This window comes from Pocillopora verrucosa, chromosome 13, assembly GCF_036669915.1.
Source record: "Pocillopora verrucosa isolate sample1 chromosome 13, ASM3666991v2, whole genome shotgun sequence".
In the NCBI taxonomy this organism is placed as follows: Eukaryota; Metazoa; Cnidaria; class Anthozoa; order Scleractinia; family Pocilloporidae; genus Pocillopora; species Pocillopora verrucosa.
In genome coordinates, this window is record NC_089324.1 from 17402715 (window position 1) to 17421463 (window position 18749).

Here is an 18749-nt window from a genome sequence, read left to right on the forward strand (position 1 = left end):
GAAGTAAACAAAAATTTATCAATCGCAACATCCAAGATTCCGCCGGCTTTTAGAGATGACTTTATTCTAGTTGATCTTTAAAAGGGGTTAGGAAATGGAGGCTTTTCAAAGAGTCAGTCGACCGGGAATTCCATGAAACTTAAGCAGCGCTTTTGCGTGCGTTCTTGACCTCCGTGGTTTTGTGCGTAAAGCTGCCTGCAAGGCCGTTATGGCCTCAATTGGAATAATCATCATAAATCGAGGTATCCAACAAGGAAAAGGGGTTGGTTTGCAACCATAAACTCCGGCCCTCGAGCATAATTTTCATATATTTCCTTGGATAAACTATCTTAAAATACTCCAGATCACTTGGTAGACTCTCAATCTTTGAGCCCAATATTTCAACGAGTTTTTCTTTAACTTAATCTTTGTTTTTCTTTAAAATGTTCATGGGCTGATCGGTAACATGTGGAGAAAACCGCTGGCCAGGGTCGAGGATTTGCCTTCAGTTTTAAAACTGTTATTATAAAATAATTCAAATAGTACGCGCGCTCTGATTGGCCATAAAACCATTTTACATGAGCGTATGTAAACACGGTTTTCGTTCCTTTTTCATTAGTTATTTTATAAAAGAAATGTAAAATGGTTTCCGTGTTTAAATAGCCTGATGTAAACTCTTGGGAGGTTGGGAGAACACTCGATAAGCTGGAAACCACTCCGCTTCGCGTCGTGGTTTCCTACGCTTATCTCGTGTTCTCCCAACCTCCCAAGTGTTTACATCAGGTTATGTAAACACGGAAACCATTTTACATATCTTCATCAATAACTTATTTCTAGGTCTCTCTCAGTTCTCTGAGGCATCTGGTGGAATGTTATCAGAAACACGGAGGTGTTTAGTAAGTTTTTCATTTGTGAGTCAAAATTACAATAAGAATCGGTATTCGTGTTAAAAAATGTCCCAAATTAGCCTTAAATGTTGCTTATGTTATATTATAAAGGCATTTCACCCTAACCCTATCCCTGGAGACCTAATCCCACTCCTAATCCCCAGCCAAAATGTGTGTAACTTTAATCTTAAAAGTTGCTTTTTATTTTCAACATGTCATTGATATTCATACTGTCACTATTAAAGTGTGGGCTCAAATGGGCTTCCATGACATGTTCAGTTCCCCTTTTTCATGCATTAGAAAAAGGGAAGGCGTTTTATGTTGACCAATCACAGAGCGAAGTAACGCAAATACTGTAATTCTACCCAGTTCATTTCTTGCGGCTTTTCCACTGCTTGTTACCGGTGGTTGTCGAGTCACGAACATGTACGTGCAGCGTGCAAGGCGCTTGGGTATTTTCTTTCTGGGAATTAACAGAGCTTCAGATTTATACCAGGTGAAAGAACCTTTTTAATGGGGCTTTCTGCAATCCCTGATACTTCTGGCAGAATGATTCCGAGAAAGCGAAGATGGATGGTAAGTTTTTTGCAAATTTTAGCTCAAAATAGACAATGCAAGGTAGCCATGAACGTTCTTGATTGGACTTGATGCCCAGAAAAGGTTCTTTCAAATCTCTTGAAAGTATCGGTTGAAAATTTTAAGCGATCCCAGAAATGATATCGGTTTTCTAGTTGATATATCCGAACTTGTGCGTATGCGAAAATTGCGATGTTCTTAACACTTCGAAAATTGTGTTAATTGTGGCTCATGTAATGTTAGAAATAAGTACTGAATTTCCCAAAAAATAATCGTGCAAATCTATTGAGAATAATCGTGTGAGCTTAAAAATGGCAAGCTATTGATTTGATACTTCAGAAGAAGAGTTATCAGCTTGTGTCTACCATTAGTCGGTGGATGTTGTGATCGATAATTCAGAATGAATGCTGGTAACCAGGCCGTTATTCCTCGAATTCCCACAAAAGACCACATTTAAACATAATGAGAGCAATAACCGGCTGGTAACAAATGTCATGCGAATCTAAAATTGTTTTGGTTTGTTGATGGACGAACTCTCTAAACCTGTGCATTAGTACTTAGACATCTTCAGTTCGAAATTATCCGTTCGAAGAAGGCGCAAGTTTGGATCAAAGTCCGAAAGCTACATTAATTTCGGAATCGCCTCAAATTCCCATCAAACAACTGATGATTTCAGGAATTTTGAAAGAACCTTTCCGTGAAAATTAAATTTATGGCTGCATGGCGTTTAAGTTCATCTAGGACCGCGCCCGTCTGCAGGGTATTTAGATAAATGTGTTGGTTAGAACCTTCATTTATCCAACCCATCAAAGATTCAACCCATCTTTGACATAGGTTTTGTGAACTTGTCACGAGATCGAATGTTTTTTACTGACTTTTTATCTCTTACTTAAATCGGTGTAGAAGGCAGAGTTGATGTAAAACAACAGGGAAAATTCCCCCATTCGCAATTTTCGTTTACTAAGATCCAAAATTCTTATCACAAGAATAATTTGATTGTGATCCATTCAAGAAGAATCAAGCTGCTCGCGACGAAACTAAAATCTTGTAGAGAATTCTGGTAAGAATGCTTTCCATCTGGATATCTTGTGACGAATCTCTATTTCAGAAACTCTTGTCACTAGGTCGGGAATTCTTTCCTCAAGAACAATAATTCTTTTCATCAGGCAATGATGTATTATAGTTATCCTGGAAAGAGTGTTTAATTGAAAATATTATGCAAGGAATTCATGAGAGAAGAAGCAGAAACCTTGTTGAGAATTCTTATAACTAGACTTTTATTAAGTAAACTTTCACTGCCATACTATACATGATCTATACACCTAAGGAGCTGATGCAGTCTGTTCAGCCTTGCTACCTTACACCAGTGGAGTACTGACCTACATGAATGATTCTCTAGGAAGACGAAACAGCGATTATTTACATAAACACTTCGGTTGAAAATTCGCATCATAATTAGAAGTGTTTGAATATGCAGTTCACAGCCAGCTAAATACATTTCCCTTGTTAAGGAATAAACAGTTCTGCTGAGCAAAATTAGGTAGCTTAAACAGACATGCAGCTCGTGCATACTTCACTCAGCCTTCAAAGTAGCAGTGATAGACTTTCATCACGCATCGGCAATTTTGATTACTTGGACATTAAAACCCTGTTTCTCGTACCTTTGTCTGCATTGCAAAGCTAGGCGTGCTAATTCTTTAAATTTAGTGCGAATTTGCGGGTGTGAGATAAACTATTATGATTGAAAACCCTGCAAAGAATATCCTCAGGCGTTTGCCTTTCTTGTTCCGCTCGGTGTTTCACTTTAGTATTAACCTGAGGTAAATCTGTGGGTATCATGGTCAACTTAACCTACGTTGGGCTTCTTGTTGGCTGACATTAGGGATGCTTAAGAAATTTAGTTTTGCTGTGATGTGTTTTTATTCACTGGAAAAATGGCGTAGTCTTCCTTAAATTGAAACAAATTAAGAGCGAGTAGAAGTCTCAAGTTCCTTTTAAGTTTAATCATTTATAGAAACTAGGAATATCCGTAAATTTCAACCTAAGAACGGAGTCTGCATTTTACCCCTGGTCTGCAGTCTTCATCTGTAATTTATCGCCAGTCTGCAGTCTGTGTTTTACACTGACCGGATTTGGTACAATATACTATTAGTTAGAACTTCAAAGTTAAGCTATTGGGAGTCTCAGAGATTGATCCACTTAAGCAGAGACCTGCTCTTCAAATGGCTAAATTCTGTATTGGACTTTTTAATGCTATGGGTGTTAATGTTACACTTAATGACACTGATACTACACACAGAGTGCCCAGCTGAAATTCATCTTTGAATAGCCCAAAACCCTATAATTTTCAAATTTGTGCAACGAATCGCTCGAGAAGATGTCATGTCATGTCGACGGGAAATTACTCAAGCAAGCCCAACAGCCACCAGTATTAATAATAGTGATCTTTCAAATGCTCTTATCTTGGATCACCTAACCCCAAAAGCTCAGGAGCTATTATTTGAAGCCAAAAACTTAAAGAACAGGTAAAGCTATGCTTATCACTGGGCAAAGAACCAAGCCATCTACCTCTGGAAAACTGGAAACAACCGGCCTATCAGGGTGAAGAACCTTAGTGTACTACATAGTATATATGGCACAGTAGGAATGCAATACTTAACTTGTCACAAAGATAAGTTCTTTTATTCCTTTCTAATATATTTGGTTGAAATGGTTTCTGTGAACATTGCTAAGCCAGTGCAGTTATTGTTTCATGAATTACCATAAAATGGTGTAGACATCTGTTGTGCTCATCGCTAGTTTAACAATACATTGCAATCTCATCTGTCAACAAAAAGTATCACAATAGACTCAAAGGCTTTCATGACATTGACTTATTTAGTCTTAATGTAAATTCAGGTATTGATCCAGATTGTAACACTTCAATTGGAACCATCCATTGTAAATATTATATTATTCTCTGTTTACCTTTACACAGTCTATGAGTAGGAATAAGTCGTTCAAATCTTGCTTCTCTTTATTTCACACTAATATATGAAGTCTAAGAAAAAACTTGGTCAACCTTCAAACCCATATTTTAAACAAACAAAATTTTCATTTTAGTCTTTTAGCAGTGACAGAAGCAAGAATTAATGACGAGAATGTTGACTTTAATGCAACCATATCAAATTACAATTTTGAATATGATCCTACACCTCTTTTTGCTGGAGGTGTAGGAATGTACTAAGACAACAATGTATGATACAAAGTCATCAAAAAAACCTCTAATTCAAACACTTTGGCATGAAATGGAATTCACTAAGAAAAGCAATATTATTTGTGGAGTTGTCTACAGACAGCATAATTCTGTTGACCACCTTTTAGAATATTCTGAAGAAACTATTGATCGATACAGTGCCAGTAGTAAATCAATCTACTTCTTAGGTGACGTCAACTTAAATATTTTTAAGTCGAAGACTTGTAATTATGCTCAACAATTATTTAAATTGCTTACAAAGCTATGGCATTTTACCTACCTATCTATCTTTGGATTATTTTCGTCACCATCGAGGTTTTGTTTTCACACGTGCCGATAGCAATTTGTTTGTCGTGCAACTAATTATGTGTGAAATAAACTTGAGTCGGCATCATGTTTTAGTGCCGCTTTGCAGCACTCTTAATACAATAAAATTCATTTGAGAGGTGGAAATGCATGTTGGTGATAATTTTTTTCAATTCAACTACCAGTAGATTTTAAAATTGTCACATAACTCACACCTCCCTATTACCTGCAGTGGCGCGCATTCAATGCAAAATCAACAGATTACCTGCGGGTAAACGGCCGGAAATTACGGTACAATTGACAAAGCGACAAGGGTTTTTAATAACTCTGCCATGCTTATTGATAATACCCTTTTTCTTAAACAAATTCGAAGATTATACTGTTAGTGGAAATATTGTTTCAGTTCTCACCGATCATTTTCTCACTTTCGTGTTCTTAAATCAACTATTGAAACCACCAAACCTGGAAAAATGGCAATTTGTGACTTTTCAAAATTCTCTCAGAAATGCTAAGGAACCCTCTAAGTTATTTCCCACCTTTAATAACAAGCTAAATAAACTGATAAATACATGCACCATTTCAAAGTTAATGTCAAAGCATGAAAGTAAACAGCTGGAAAAACCATGGATTACTAAGGGAATTAAAAAAGCAATTAAAACAAAAGATGAGTTTTTTTTCCTCCACTGATTGGGAAAGATATAAACTTTACAAAAATAAAGTGCGTCTATTATCTCTTATTCGTAAAAATAATTATTATCATAAATCTTTTTAGTTTCATTTGTTTTGGTTTTTGTTTTCTTTTTTTGCGTGTAATTTTATTCCAGTTGTAATATGTATTAACTAATTGGCTTAGTCATTTCCTCTGTTCAGTCAAACTTGTTATTGAATAATTTATTTTAACGTTTGTTTCCCTCCCGCCTTGGTTAGCTTTGGTATTTTGCCGGTAGAAATTGTTGGATATGTATTTTAATTTCTTAAGTAAATAAGATTAAAAATGTGGAGAATCCAGCAGTGAAAGTAAAACAGAAACCTGTCTGTCAGCACAAGAAGGAAAGAAAATTGATGCTGAATGGCTAGAGAATCTTGTCAAATTGGATAAAGGCTCATGGTTTAGGGAATCTTTGTTGCTCACACTCAATCAGCAGCCAGTTTTGCCGCAGCATGCTTAAGCCGCTTCTAAGTTTAAAAAAGAAATGAGTTGAAATCAAAATTGTAGTTCAGCAGAATTGAACTAAAGGTCTGTCACAGGGAACTGTTAGTTAGTTACCCCAAAAATACGAGTTTGCTGAGAGTCTCCTAAGACTCGGCAAGATGCTTCTGTGTTTCTATTGGCAGTCAGCATTTTGAGTCTTTACAGAGTGTTCACATAACTTGACATGTGGTCACCCAAAGGTGTGAATTGTTAGGAAAACTTTGGAAGCAAAAAAAAAACCTACTTCCTTTTTAGGTGAATGTGCTATATCTGAACATTTTAGTTTGGCATGTAAAATTAATGGATTGCCTTGAAATTTGGTCTGAAGACTCCCAAGTTACCAACTGAAAACACAATAAGGGGGACTTCCTTTTTTCCAAAATGGATCTTCCACAATGGCCTCTGATGCGATGCAACCAATAAGAATATTGAAAGATCCCCACATGATTTTGAAGACCAACCCCCTAAGGATTGAGGTTGTGCAAAAGTTTTATTTGTGTGGTCACATTTGATGTGCAGTTAATTTGCTCAAAGAAACATTGTCACACCTCTTTCACCTCCTCTTTTAGGATTAGATCAAGCAAAAAAAAAATAGTGTATTTCATAACCTGTCAGCATTTCATAACCTTTCCATTGATATATAGTTTATGGTGGTTATACTTCAAAAAGCACATTAAAAGTATTTTTTGCAAAAGACACCCACGAAGGTCTATTGTATCCTTAATTTACAATTTTATGGAACTGTTTTGCTAGTTGTCCATAGAGTAAAGGTCAGAGTTAAGTGCTTGGTAACCACCCTATATCTGAAATATAATTGTGTGGACTCAACTTTTTAACATGCACCAAGTCTTTAAGGGAGTACTGCCTTCAGCTGCAGAGCTGAATAACCACTGCGCATGTGCTAGACTTTGATGCAGAAAACAGATTTTGTGTCATTTGCATGTTTGATTTTCATTCTGTTACTTTGATGCGTGGTTTGCCTTGTGTTTAAGATGAGATGGTCTTCTTTGAACTTCAACTCTGAGCTTTCGTGAAAGGGTTCTTACAATCTCCTTCACAAATGTGTGAGCTCACCTGCTATTCTTTAACAGAACAACCTCCAAAAACTTTGTACACCCCCTAAATATTTTCAGAATTAATTTTCTCCAAGTAAAAACACCCGAAATAGGAAAATGCCTTGGTTTTAAATGGCTGCCCCTTTTTTTCTGCAAGTTTTCCTGAATTTTAAATCTTGCATGCTTGATTCTGGGCTGTCGACCAAATGCCTGTGATGTAGCATTTTGTTATTCAGCTCTGCTACCTTCAGCACAAAAGCTAACTTATACATTAGAATGGTATTTAAATATGGGTTCATACTGAGCAGTTATTTATTAGGTATACTCGAAGTGTCAGGTGGGTTCTTCTTGTGGCAATAATCTAGTGTCAACCAAGGCAAGCTTGCATCAACTGCATAAGGTCCAAGAAACTGAATACTGCTTGATCGGACTTCACTTTCTTTGGAGACATGCTGCTCAAAAAGTCATTAGAAGAGAGTGCACTTCAGAAACTGATTGAAGCTGTTTATACCAGTCGCAGGAGTGGCAATTCTCAGTTACATAGGTTGTATAATATGGATAAATTATATAATTTACTGACAAAACTGTGAACGGTGACACACTATATAAAATTGAACATGTCTTAAGTGATGATGGAAGCTTGTAAAATTAATATTTCCCTTAGTAGGAAGGTGTTCTGAATTAATTATCGAAGAGCCGCAAATAGTGAATGAGATGTCTTCATCTATTTCATGGAAATCTGATTATATAACCCCTGAATTTACTTGAGGATGAGTTTTCAAGAGAGTTTTCAAGAGAAATATACAAATTAAAAAGGGTTTCTGGATGAACAATCGTAATGAGATAGAAAAAAAATTTGACATCAGAGACAAACAGTTGTTGGTGCGGGTCATAGGAATGTGCGGACAATACGCTAATTTTTAATGCTTCCGGTATAGTTGTAAAACTTTAAGTTGGATTTAACAGAGGCGATAAGATCCACTAAAGATACTCTTCAAACAATCTCTACAATAACTCATTTATTTCGCACAGATTGCTCATTATAATTAGTGACTTCTATGCTCTCGATGAAAGCCGATGCAAATCGAAAAACGTATCTACAAAACTCGATAGCAAAGCTTTATCTTGTTTATACTCTTACTTCCTTACCTTGTCAATTTCACTGCTTGTTTCTTGGTTTAGTTGAAAAAAATAATTCCCACTTACATGGGTAATGAACTTGAAAATTAAATAATTGAATTGTGAAAAAGCAGGCTTTTGAGCAAATCATACGGAAAATGATGCCGACATGTTTATTTCATGGCACCGGATAAGGAATGATGCAATAGTTCTTTATTCGACGCAGCAGTGAAATATTCGTAGCTGGCACTGTCTTGAGTTACAGAGTATTTCCCGTTTCAAGCGATTTCTTCGACTCAGTAGATCTCAAGATATCAATTTTTTTTTTGAGAACAGATTTTTACAAGTGGTATCATTCACAATAAAACATCGAAAACAAGAAATGTGAAAATTTATTCATTGCACGCTGAAGGATCTCATGTCAACAAAAACAATGGAGGAACTTTGTGTGAGTCGACGATTTTGTTTTGTGGTTGGGTGCTGGTTATCTGCCGCGCGGGTAATCGGCCGGAAATTACAGTAACCGTTTCCTTTTAAATTCAATTAATCTCCTTTAGTGAAAACTATCTCTGAAGGAAAAGATTGCGGCAACCTATGTATCAGACTGAAAATTCCAATGTTTCAACCTAGTCAAAATGTGAAAGAGTTAATTGAGAATTGCTGGGAAATCTTTACGAAACGATGCATGGGAGGAAACTAAGACAACAGTTTTAGTTGTCAATGCTAAAATGTAAGTCATCCAAAAAATTTGAGCGGGAAGTACACGTCAGCAAGGTATTGAATGTGATTCAGTTAAGTGATTATGAAATTGTCAAGGGTCAAGTCTGTCATTTATGTAAAAGTTAATTTTAACCATCTAGTTTTTAAGTATACTGCTTGGTTAATTAATAAACGGGCTTACACTTATTAAATTTTTACTGGTATGTCGTATGTTTGTAGAAGTTTTAATCATGATTTGCCAAATCAAACGGCACTGACTATGGCATAGAATGATTCAATGTAATCACGGAGTGACATAGAAACAGAATGCTCAGGTTGATTTATAAGCCAAAATAAAATTGTTGTGATGAGTGTTTTTAACCCTAGACGGCGTAGTTTGATTTAACCGATCAGGGTTTTTAGACCATTTGAATAGGTTTGTTAATACCCGACTTGTCATGCAGAGAAATTCAATGTTTGGCCATGTTTAATCATGGTCAGTTTTAGTTAAAATCTTGGTTGACAATGAACTGTCATGCTTCAATTGAGTAACTGACTGTAGTTGACCATGGTCTATCACAGTCTATCATGATCTAGTTTGTTTCACTGCTAAGGCCAACCATGTTTAAACCTTTTTTTTCCATTTATAGTTGTTCATGGTAAAACAATGATGTACTGGCAAGCCATATTGGCCACCAGTTATGGCCATGGTTGACTAATGATATTAAGCCTGCAAACATAAACTATTGTTTTACTATATACAATAAAAAGATGGGATCGCAGAAAAGGAGTACTCCTGTACATTTTAAGGGCGTTCAGGTCTTATCAAGCTGGTAAATGAAGAAACAAGTTTTGAAGTGATGGATCCCAAAGGCAGCAATGATTGTGGTGTTTTACAATGGGCTGGAGGGGGGTCAATAAACACCTTCTTCTGAAATGTGGCATATTAAAACACGTCCTTATACAATTTGGTATGTTTTGGAACACTCTTTTTGTCACTTTCAAGCGTTCTTGAAGCCGGTTCCTTTTGAAATCTGCTTTGTTGAAACCAAGTTGCTTCATGCTAAGGATTTTTAGCTAGATACACAGTGGTTGATCATGTAGATATGAGATTGTACGTGTCTTTTTGTTTTGTAAACAGATATTTGTCATCTTCCTCTCGGTTGTGTTACTTATCGCAGAAGCCGTTCTGTTGCGATTGATTCCTTCACTGCCAACTCCTCCACAAGGTAAAAATGCAAGGACTTACAGTAATTTATATTAACGTGGTGCAGTTGGAGTGTAATTAGTGATATTTACACCTAACAAACCTTCTAACGAGACAAATTCCTTCCAATTTTTTCCTAGATCAATCAAGGACAGAGGTAGCCACCAACTGTTCCTCAGAACTGTAAGTTCTTTTTTTCAAAACACACAAAGCAGGTTCAAGCACAATTTCGAACATTTTCTTTCGTTATGGCGATTCTCGAAATCTTTCCTTTGTTCTTGGCTCGGAAACTCTTATTGGTTGGCCGACACGTTTCCGTATTGGACAAGCTCTCGCTTTCGATGGAACTCGGCCAAACTTTCTTTGCAGTCACACAAGATTCAATAAGAAAGCCATGAACCATTTGTTTCCAAAAGACGCCAGCAAATATGTGACAATCGTCAGAAACCCGGTCAAACAGTTTGAGTCGATTTTTAACTACATGCAAATCGGAACTGTGTTCGGTTTTGGGACAGATCCATCCGAATCATTGAAAGCCTTTCTAAAGAATATAACAGGGTTTGATATCCTCAGAAAAAAGCGGAAGTTCTGTTTTAGCCAGAAATCCACAAATGTTTGATCTAGGTTTGGATTTCAAGTTTTATCAGGATGCCAAAGCCATTAAAGAGTACATTGAATTCCTGGAAAAGGAGTTTGATTTGGTTTTAATCGCAGACTATTTTGACGAATCTGTGGTTCTTAGGAAGCGTGTACTATGCTGGGAATTGGACGATGTACTTTTTGTAAAAACAAACGAACGGCTTGACAAAGACAAAGCTGCTGAAATATCAAATGATACGAAAGAGAATATCAGACGGTGGAACAAAGCCGACGTGTTGCTGTACGAACACTTTAACCAAACTCTTTGGCAAAGAATCGAAAGGGAAGGAAAAGACTTTTACGATGATCTTACGAACTTTCGTCGAATGAAACAGGAACTTAAAACTAAATGTTTTGAAGACAAGCCAACTAAGCAGTTAATTTATGGCAACAAGTATGCTAAAGGTTTGACTTTAAGATCGGATTTGCCTTCTGATCTAAAACAAAAATGTGAAAGAATGACACGAACTGAAAATAATTATCTGGCATATTTAAGGAACAAGCGAGTGGCAAAATTAGTTGGTATTCATGGCGCAGCACCAAATGAGGATGATCAAGAAAAAGTTAGTTGGGACGCGGCGAGCGATTATAAATATTTTCCTGTATAAAGTAACCAATTGTGAGAGACTATTAACACAAGTTATATATTTCGTGGTGAAATGAAATAGTCTTAACGTAGATATTTAGAAAACGCGAGAACACTTAAGGAGTGTTTGTGTGAGTCGGATGTCTAAATATTCACATTTACTAATACTACATGTCTTTGAAAAAGTTGTTCTTTTCATTCTGTGATGCGTAAAACCAATGGTATAAAGTACCATGAAAACCTAAATTTCATTTAATCTAATTGAAAGTTAGCAAGTGAGTAAAATTGCAAAAAATGTTTTTTAAGGAGTTAAGACTTCTTGATATAGTTTTTTTACCATTTGAATCAAAAAAGAGATTTGCAAGTGCTGCCGGGAAGGCATGCAACGCCTTGCTCAGCACGAGGTGCTTATACAAATATATATGAAAGTAAAGTGCATTGGCAAAGTAAAATTTGGAAATCAGTCTTAATTAGGTGGTAGGCAAGTTGATTGTTCTGGAGATATCTCCCCGTCATCCTCTGATGTTTTGGCCGCGTGGCAAAGTTTTTTTTCCAATTGCAAAACTACGGGTTTCCACTTAAAATGTTTGTCGATGACAGGTTTCACCACAAAGTAAACACATTTTAGCAAAAGTTCCCAATCGCAACATCCAAGATTCCACCAGCTAATTGAGTTTTAAAAGGGGTCAGGAAATGGAGGCTTTTTAGTAAGTCAGTCGACCGGGAATCCTAAGGAACTTAAGCAGCGCCTTTGCGTGCGTTCTTGACCACTGTGATTTATGATAAAAGTTGCCTGCAAGGCCGTTATGACCTCCACTGGAGCAATTATCATAAACCGAGGTATCCAATAAGAAAAAGGAGTTTCTTTGTAACTATACCAAATTCATATCAGGTGAGTGAAATAGAATGTCCGCCGCTGTATTCGACTCACGCCACCGATCTATTGTTTTCAATTCCGGCCGTCAAGCACAATGCCTGCAAAACACATTATAATCATCGTATCATTTACAAGAGGATAATTCTTTGTTCACTTTACTGCTTTTTTTTTCTTTGCTCTTTTGAACTTTTTTACTAATGAAGATCCTGGAGTGTGGAGTGAGATATTAGTGAGTGTCGCAACAAAACCTGAACCAAAACAAAGAATCAATTACCAACCCAGAGTGTTTTACACGTGGACACCGTGAAGCTGTCCGATTTGGTGACGCGATAGATTTACACGTGACTTCTAACCAATTTCTATATATTGCCTTAGATAAATTATCTGAAAATACTCAAGATCATTCTTTTGCTGTATCCTGTTTTGTTTTCAAAATGTTCATGGGCTGATCTTTAACAACTGAAGAAAACCGCTGGTTAGAGTCGATTTTATCACAGTTAACAATAACTTATTTCCAGGTCTTTATCAGTTCTCTGAAGCATCAGGAGGAATGTTGATAGAAACACGGAGGTGTTTGGTGAGTTTTTCATTTGTGTGTCAAAATTACAATAAGAATTGATATCCATGTCAAAAAATATTCCAAATTAGCCTCAAATTTTCCTCATGTTATAACATAGGCATGTCACTCTAGCCTTATCCGGGGGGGAGGCAGGCGGGCGGGAACTGACTTCATTGCCCATGAGAGCGTTCTTCTTTATTCAGAGAGTCGTCGTTTTGAATACATTCGCTCATATGAGTACCTATTTCACATTCCTAGCTACCACCGGTTCTTAAGTAAACTAGGATTGCAATATCTTAGCCTTTCATGCATTGTAATGACACTTTCCATTTTTTTTTTCTCAGTTCCTTGCCATTATCTTCACAATCCTGTTGCTTATAGAAATAGCCATGCAGTTGGAATTAACTCCCTTGATACCGGTTTTGAAAATGTCTCTACAGGGTAAGACCATTGGGAATCATATGACCATATATGAATTATGAATTACTTTAAGGACCAATCACTTAGAAGTTGTTTCTGAAACATCCAGCCCTGACATCGTAAAAATAGTTTTTGGTTAGTTATCGTGATAAATAACACTTTCAGAGGAGAAATTTCATCGTTTGTCTCACGATGTGGTCATTTTGAGTGAGGATCGTGACGCTTCGATTGCATACTGCTAATCTTCTTCAGCCGATGAGGTCTAATGAGTACGCGTCCGCCCATAAGCTGTCGTGCTCGGTTGTGTTCCGCAAAGATATTTGCCTAAAATTACAATCTTTCGCTTAGCTCTTGAATTTTCTAAGAGTGTCTTAAAATATACACTTTGCAATGCTGCTCTAATTACTCTAGAGCTTTTTTCGAAATCGGCGTGGACGCTGACGTTTGCATACTTAGGCTGTGAGTATTCTTCTTAAAGGTTACTTCTTTGTTTAATGATCGAAAATATTTTTCTTTCAGCCTGCTAATTGCAACAGAGCTGAAGCTCGTTTCTTTATCTTTTTAAGGTTATTTTCAAAAACCGCGAAATTGTGTCGCACGTTGTTCACTGATATGATGCTGTCGTTATGGCCATTTAAACCGTTTTAAAAAGCAAAACTCGGGTTAAATGTAATCTCATTTCAACCAATTCATTTCATCGATTTTTGCTGCATTTCAAGAATAAAACATAAATTTGCATAATTTACACTGCTTCGCATGATGCGTACATGTCGAAAGAATTATTCACTGGTGGAGGAGAATTTAATTACCAGAGCTGAAACTCTCAGGTGGAAAGTATAGCTGTGGAAGTTGACGGAAAATTGTTTCTTTAATCAAATGAAGGTACCAGAGACTGTTTTTAGAAGCTGAATTACCTCTGTTTTGGTAGACCGCAATGGTGACTGTTAAGGAAGGAAGAGAGTTCTCGAACGAAGGATGGCATATTACTTGGACCAGTCTTGTTTTCGTTGGATAGTTTTTACGTTTCTGGTAACCGCCGAAAGAAATACAACAATTTGCATATTTAACAAGCTAAAATCGAATTTCAAAGTGTTGAAAATTCTCCCGTAAAACTAGTCGATGGAACCTTTAACTGTTTTCCTTAAAGACAATCATGCAAGGGAATTTTATGGCAAAATAAAGGACAAATCGTTTCAGCCATGATGTGTAAAACTTTGGCCCGCCCTATCCCACAACACTCTTGTTAAAAACAAGAAGGTACTTAATGTGATTGCATTCTTATTGATTAAAACTCGGTTTTAGACGGAGTGAGTGATACTACCTACCAAAATCATACTAATGAGATACATTGTTCATCAAACTTCTCTTTCAGAAAATTCAAGCCGTCAGAATTTTCATATCAAAGGTCCTTCTGTAAAAGATACCCCTTCTGTTAATATAACAACAGCATGCAAGCTTCACAAGTAAGGATACCAGCATATCTAATATATTATTGCTTACTGTTAAGATCAGAAAAGTCTGAATATCTCTTGAGAAACGTCCGGAAAGTTTCTTGTGTTGTGACCACTCACGTAAGGGATGGCAGGTCACAAGTTGCAGGTCAAAGGTCATGGGTCATACAGAACAGGTCACAGGTCAAGGGTAAAAGGTGATGGGAGATACCAGGGAAATACCACATAGATGTCTTACCCCTAATGTGCTTGCTTTCCTTGACTTGCTCATCATATTCCTGGCATTCACGGTCTTCTGAGTTTCGCAGTAATAGCGAGTAAAAATGTTAAATTAACATTTGATTGATAACTCTTCCTTGATTGTTTTTATTCCAGTTACCATTTGTTTCGTAGACATTTCTATGCGTATAACAAACACTTGTTTCTTCCCAGGAAAAGAATAGTATTAATTAATTAACCCTGAAATATTCACTGAAAATAGCCTTCAATTACACATTCTCACCTCGGGATTTATTCTTTTGAAGGCCAGACAAAGTTGGGCAGGAACAAATTCTTAAATTTTATGGACCCCCAGGACGGCTGAAGGAACAAAAGTGTAAAGATAAACGTTACCCAGATATCTGTTCATACCAGTTAACTAAGATAATGGAACATAACGTGTCTTGTGATGTGAAGGTGTGTGGGTCTTCAAAGATTAAAATGGCTTCAGTGAATCCACAAATGGGGGGAAAGCTGTTGATGACTGGGAAACAATACCGAAGGAAAAACTTTACTTATAAAGTACAGGAAGCAGTAAGAACAAACCTGGGAAAATGGATTTAATTTCTTTTTTCTTAAATGTGGAAGGATTTATCAAGCCTTTAGTATTCCTCCTGTCTTCCAGAAAAATGAAGATGATGAAAACAGAAGTGCTATCAATATAAATATTATTGTGTTGGACTCTATCTCAAGGCCACACTTCTATCGAACCATGCCAAAATCTATAGAGGCTTTTCGAAAGATAAAGGAAGATTCTACAATCAAGGCGACCTCCTTGGACTTTGAACTTTTTCAGAGCATTGGTCAACAGACTTTTGAAAACTTAAGGCCATTCTTCAGTGGTGTTCTGAAAGGTGATTTGACAAATTTCTTCGCTATTGTTAATTGATTTGTGATTGCTATGAGCTTTTTTAAGTGATCAGGCTTCGAGTGCTAGCCAAAAGAAAAAAGGGATACAGTAGTGGGATAAAAGAAAATTCGTCAAAATCGGCAGTAGCTGTTAAAATTAGAACGTCGATCTAGAATGGGACCTGGTTGTGATCATGAAGTCTGATAATCTGAGTGAAAGTTAGAAGTCTTGAAAAGAACTGTTGTTGGTTTTAGTAGTTTTAGTTGGTTTTCATGTCAACAACCTAAGTAAAGGTCATCATCAATGTCAACTGACTTCGTGATGATGTCTGCTCAGGTTTGTTAAATGTTTTGCAGTAGTTCTTTTCAGGACCACTGTCACCCAGAATGATCACCAGCTACCCCTAAGTGAAACCATTTGTTGTTGATACTAGTGGCAAATTAGACACAGGTAAAGATGACGCCTCTAAAGAAACGTATACTGATTAGTATTACTTTGTGTAGTATATTTTGTTCCAAACCTGATTGAAGCCGATATAGTTACAATGGGTGAGACTGCCACTACTACTATGACTTCTAATAGTAATAATGATATAATAACACCTTACTAAATTAAGTTGTAAATCTATCAGATGACAATGAAGTGAGTGCATCTGGACAGAATACAAAGGCTCCTTTGGGTGTGGAAGTGCTATATGGAGCCTTCAAAAAGTGGGGCTACCAGACGTTCTTTCAAGAGGACCTTTGTTGGTACGATATATGGGGGACTGCGTTAACAGATATAGAGAGGAGAGAAATGCCTAAAACAAATTCTGAATTCAAAGTTAGGTGGGTTTCCTAGTTATTAATTTGTGTCTTTGTGGATGTGCTTGAGTGGTGGGTGTTGGTAATGCTGGGCTTGGCTGCGAAAAGTTCTAAACACCTGGTTTAGTGATTTGGATCAATCAAGGTATTCTCCTTCTTCAAAACAAGAGAGAAATTGGTTCAGTCTTCACTGAGCTAAAGATATGTTGGCTTATCTTAGTGTCCTGGCGAACAAGGAGTATTGCTTCCTCTCCCCTAATCCATTGCAGCTAAATGTCAGATGGTTTCCAGACAGTAACTTTTGCTACCTTTTACTGAAAGGACACGGGCACTTTGAGAGAGCGTCTTCCGTCTCCCTCAAGACCACGATTCAATCATCCATGGAGCCCAGTGAGTTAAGGCAAAAAAACCACTCGGGACCATAACCGATGTCCGTGGATTTTCATCCCGAAAATCTTTACCATAATGAGAGGATAGTATCAATTGAGTGCTGCAATAATTATTTGTGTGAGATGAGAGTGTCAAATTTTTCTTAACAGGTGGAAAGAATTTCAGAATAAGATGGCTAAAAAGATGATTGACCATGTTGGTATCACACATTTTTCCTGTACTGTGTTGGCCAGAGTTGGGAGGACCAATCATTATGACAAACCTAAAAAAATATGTCTGAACGGGCGATTTTTTGATTGGTACTTCTTTAACTACATAACAAGAGTGTACACTGCTCTAGAAAAGAACAGAAAAGCCAAACCGTTTGTGTCGTACATGCATTTCAATACGGGACATGAGATGACAGGGAAACGGATGATCAACATGGATACCGGTTTAGCAAAGTTTGTCATGGATATGGCTTCATTTCCAAACACCTTGACTATGATATTTTCAGACCATGGTCACAAAACGACTCCATTCAGTTTCACTGAAGAGGGAAGGAGAGAGTTATTTGATCCAGTGTTCTTCATGATTGTCCCTAATGGAGTTTAAGGAAAAAATAGGATCAGAAAGAATGGTAGCGTTGGTAACAAACCAAAAGCGCCTCTTTATGTTGTATGATGTTCACAAAGCACTCATGAGTTTGCATGATTCTCAGAAAAAGGACTCGAAAGATTATTTAGTTTCTGGAATATTTTCAGAGATTCCGGCAAATCGCACATGTGCAGACTTGTACATGCTCCCCTTAACAAGATGCAAATGTGAAGGTTTTGATGAAGCAATTCTAGTAAACGACAATGCGAACGATCACATGTGGTTGGCAGAATTTGCTGTGGGATACATGAACAATGTATTCAAAAACAATACATGAGCGGTAAGATGTCTCCTGTATGTTAGTTTCCGTTGTTTCACCTTGCTCTTTCTCTATTTGATGGGCAACCGTCTGGAATTAGCTTTTTAATTACCCATGCAAAACAAATTTTCACTTGGCCTCTAACTATGTTCTCATCAAATTAAAGAAAGAGTGTTGGAATGGGTTAGGAAAGATAAAGTGTGCTGGTTTGGGTTGAAGTAAAAAGCTTAACTTAAGTGAGATGAAGCGTTATGAAGTGAGAAAAGATAAGGTGGGGTATGGGGAATTGGGATCAATGTTAGTATCTGAGCACCTGCACACCTACCCCTCACCTTACCCAAAATAAACCGCCCCTAGAGGGGAGGGAGGTGTAAAGTTGCCCAGATACTTGACTTTTATCCGGGAATTGCAGGGAGGGGAGATTCTGACTCGCAGAAACAAAATGCGTTAGGTTTGATTTTCATTCATTTTTCAATCATTATTATCAGGATTAGTGACTCAAAGAAACAGTATGGCTACGAAAACTGCCAGCGCTTAGTTGGAAAATCATTTAAGAAGGTTGTCAAACGATTTCGAGGAGAATACATCCTGACTTCCATGGACATTCACAGTGTTCCCTCCAGCCGGATACACGGAAGATGAAGTCGGTAAAGTCTCTGTTAAACAGTTTTGCAAAACCAAAGCAAGGAGTATTTTTGCCTTTTTTTTTTTTAGTTCTATCCGGCAAACGATGTACAACAAGTTTGCCTCATGTGCAGATAAGTCA

The 18749-nt window shown here is 37.1% G+C and overlaps 2 pseudogenes; both read left to right on the forward strand.

The window, feature by feature from the left end:
- Positions 1-1287: 1287 nt before the first annotated feature.
- On the forward strand, positions 1288-12575 carry LOC131797446 (galactose-3-O-sulfotransferase 2-like; annotated as a pseudogene).
- A 144-nt stretch (positions 12576-12719) lies between these two features.
- LOC131797445 (uncharacterized) lies at positions 12720-17802 on the forward strand (annotated as a pseudogene).
- Positions 17803-18749: the final 947 nt, after the last annotated feature.